Source organism: Arachis hypogaea, chromosome 13 (assembly GCF_003086295.3).
Source record: "Arachis hypogaea cultivar Tifrunner chromosome 13, arahy.Tifrunner.gnm2.J5K5, whole genome shotgun sequence".
Taxonomy (NCBI): domain Eukaryota; kingdom Viridiplantae; phylum Streptophyta; class Magnoliopsida; order Fabales; family Fabaceae; genus Arachis; species Arachis hypogaea.
In genome coordinates this window covers 89,315,976-89,319,645 of record NC_092048.1, presented here as the reverse complement: position 1 = coordinate 89,319,645, position 3,670 = coordinate 89,315,976, and the positions used below count along the sequence as shown (strand labels likewise).

Sequence of the window (3,670 nt, the reverse complement as noted above, 5' to 3'; positions counted from 1 at the left end):
ATGAGAGATTTGGATGATTTCTCCATGAAAGATTATAGGTGTTTCCATAGGATTCTCCGATGTAATTCACCTCTTCCATTGTAGGGTTCTCAGGGTCATAAGCTTCTTCTTCAGAGGAAGCTTCTTTAGTACTGCCTGTTGCTACTTGTATTCTAGACAGACTCTGAGAGATCATATTAACTTGTTGAGTTAATATCTTGTTCTGAGCCAATATGGCATTCAGAGTATCAATCTCAAGAACTCATTTCTTCTGATTTGTCCCATTATTCACAGGATTCCTTTCAGAAGTGTACATGAATTGGTTATTTGCAACCATTTCAATGAGTTCCTGAGCTTCTGCATGCGTCTTCTTCAGATGAAGAGATCCTCCAGCAGAGCAGTCCAATGACATCTTGGACAGTTCAGATAGACCATCATAGAAGATACCTATGATGCTCCATTCTGAAAGCATGTCAGAAGGACACCTTCTGATCAATTGCTTGTATCTTTCCCAAGCTTCATAGAGGGATTCACCTTCCTTCTGTCTGAAGGTTTGGACTTCCACTCTAAGCTTACTCAATTTTTGAGGTGGAAAGAACTTTGCCAAGAAGGCATTGACTAGCTTTTCCCAAGAGTTCAGGCTTTCTTTAGGTTGTTAGTCCAACCATATTCTAGCTCTGTCTCTTACAGCAAAGGGAAAAAGCATAAGTCTATAGACCTCGGGATCAACCCCATTGGTCTTGACAGTGTCACAGATTTGTAAAAATTCTGCTAAGAACTGATGAGGATCTTCCAATGGAAGTCCATGAAACTTGCAATTCTGTTGCATTAGAGAAACTAATTGAGGCTTAAGCTCAAAGTTATTTGCTCCAATGGTAGGGATTGAGATACTTCTCCCATAGAAGTCAGGAGTAGCTGCAGTAAAGTCACCAAGCACCTTCCTTGCATTTTTGCCATTATTGTTGTTTTCGGCTGCCATGTCTTTTTCTTGTTTGAAAAGTTCTGTTAGGTCCTCTATAGAGAGTTGTACTTTAGCTTCTCTTAGCTTTCTCTTCAAGGTCCTTTCAGGTTCAGGATCAGCTTCAACAAGAATGCCTTTGTCCTTGCTTCTGCTCATATGAAAGAGAAGAGAACAAGAAAGTATGGAATCCTCTATGTCACAGTATAGAGATTCTTTGAAGTGTCAGAGGAAAAGAAGAATAGAAGGAGAAGGTAGAAAGAGAAGAATTCGAACTTATCAAGAGGGATAGAGTTCGAATTGTTGATAGTGGAGGAGTGTTAGTCCTTTAAATAGAAGGATGTGAGAAGAGGAGAAGAATTTTCGAAATTAAAGTAAAAGATTTTGAAATAATTAAAAGAAATTTTGAAAATTTGATTGATGATTTTCGAGAATTAAAGTTGAGAAAGAAATTAAGTGATTTTTGAAAAAGATTTTTGAAATTAGAAATCAAAAAGATATGATTGAAAATTATTTTGAAAAAGATGTGATTAAGAAGATATGATTGAAAAGATATGGTTTTAAAAAGATATGATTGAAAGGATATAATTGAAAAACAATTTAAAAATATTTGATTTTAAAATTAATGACTTGGCTTAACAAGAAATTTAAAAGATATGATTCAGATATTAAACCTTTCTTAACAAGAAAGCAACATACTTGAAATTTTTGAATCAAATCATTAATTGTTAGCAAGTATTTTCGAAAATAGTAAAAAAATGGAAAGAAATTTATTTTGAAAAGATATGATTGAAAAGATATGATTTGAAAAAGATTTGATTTTGAAAACTTATGAAAACTTGAAAAAAATTTGAATTAAAAACAAAATCTTCCCTCTTATGTCATCCTGGCGTTAAACGCCAAGAATGGTATCCATTCTGGCGTTTAACGCCCAAAATGCTACCCTTTTGGGCGTTTAATGCCCAGCCAGGTACCCTGGCTGGCGTTTAAATGCCAGTTTTCCTTCTTCACTGGGCGTTTTGAACGCCCATCTTTTTCTGTGTAATTCCTCTGCTGCATGTTCTGAATCTTCAATTCTCTGTATTATTGACTTGAAAAGACATAATTTTGACAAATTTTTGGATTTTTAATGATGAGGAACAATCAAAATGCAATTAAACATGAAAAACTAAGATAAAATACATAATGCATGCAAGGCACCAAACTTAAAAGTTTGTATACTAAGGACTATAACAATTTGAAAAATGCATGTGAGAAACAACTAAACACACAAAACAAGAGAATTTAAAGATCAGAGCAAGGAAATCATCAAGAACATCTTGAAGATCAATGACGAACATAATGCATGTAATTTTCGAAAATTAGAAGAATAAAGATATGCAATTGACACCAAACTTAAAATTAGACACTAGACTCAAACTAGAAACATAGAATATTTTTGAATTTTATGGTTTTATAAATTTTTTTTGTGATTTTTCGAAAATTGAGTGGAAAAGAAAATAAAGGGATTCAAAATTTTTAATAAGAATTACAGGAATCATTGCAATGCTAGTCTAAGACTCCGGTCCATGAATTAGACATGGCTTACTAGCCAGCCAAGCTTTCAAAGAAAGCTCCGGTCCAAAACACTAGACATGGCCAATGGCCAGCCAAGCTTTAGCAGATCATTGCTCACAACAGCAAAATTGATAGAAATCAAAAAGCTCTTGTGATGATAAGTTGAAACCTCGGTCCAAAAGATTAGACATGGCTTCACAGCCAGCCAGACTTCAACAAATTATCATGAAACTCTAGAATTCATTCTTAAAAACTCTGAAGAACAAATAGAAAAATTTTTTGTATTTTTGAAAATTTTTTTTCGAAAATAAAAGGTAAAAAAAAAAGCTTAAACATAAAATAAAATTACCTAATCTAAGCAACAAGATGAGCCGTCAGTTGTCTAAACTCGAACAATCCCCGGCAACGGCGCCAAAAACTTGGTGCACGAAATTGTGATCATCAACAATGGCACCAAAGACTTGGTGCTCTCAAACGTGAATCACACTTTGTCACAATTCCGCACAACTAACCAGCAAGTGCACTGGGTCGTCCAAGTAATACCTTACGTGAGTAAGGGTCGATCCCACAGAGATTGTCGGCTTGAAGCAAGCTATGGTCATCTTGTAAATCTCAGTCAGGCGAATTCAAATGGTTATGGAGAATGGATAATTAAAATATAAATAAAATATATAATAAAGATAGAGATAGAGATACTTATGTAATTCATTGTTAGGAATTTCAAATAAGCATATGAAGATGCTTTGCTCTTCTTGAACCTCTGCTTTCCTATTGCCTTCTTCCAATCATTCATACTCCTTTCCATGGCAAGCTTTATGTTAGGCATCACCATTGTCAATGGCTACTTCCCGTCCTCTCAGTGAAAATGTTCTACGCAAGCAGTCACCGCACGGCTAATCATCTGTCGGTTCTCGATCATGTTGGAATAGGATCCATTGATCCTTTTGCGTCTGTCACACGCCCAACACTCGTGAGTTTGAAGCTCATCACAGTCATCCCTTCCCAGATCCTACTCAGAATACCACAGACAATATTTAGACGTTCCGGATCTCAGGAATGGCCGCCAATAATTCTAGCCTATACCACGAAGGTTCCAATCTCATATTAGAAATCCAAGAGATACGCATTCAAGCTTGTTTGCATGTAGAACGGAAGTGGTTGTCAGGCACGCGTTCA

General features: G+C 35.6%; 1 non-coding gene across 1 annotated transcript; it reads left to right on the top strand.

Annotated features, from left to right (window-relative positions):
* Positions 1-445: 445 nt before the first annotated feature.
* On the top strand, positions 446-553 carry LOC112739220 (small nucleolar RNA R71). Its single transcript, XR_003170157.1, has one exon. It is a non-coding gene; the product is annotated as a small nucleolar RNA R71 (small nucleolar RNA).
* Positions 554-3,670: the final 3,117 nt, after the last annotated feature.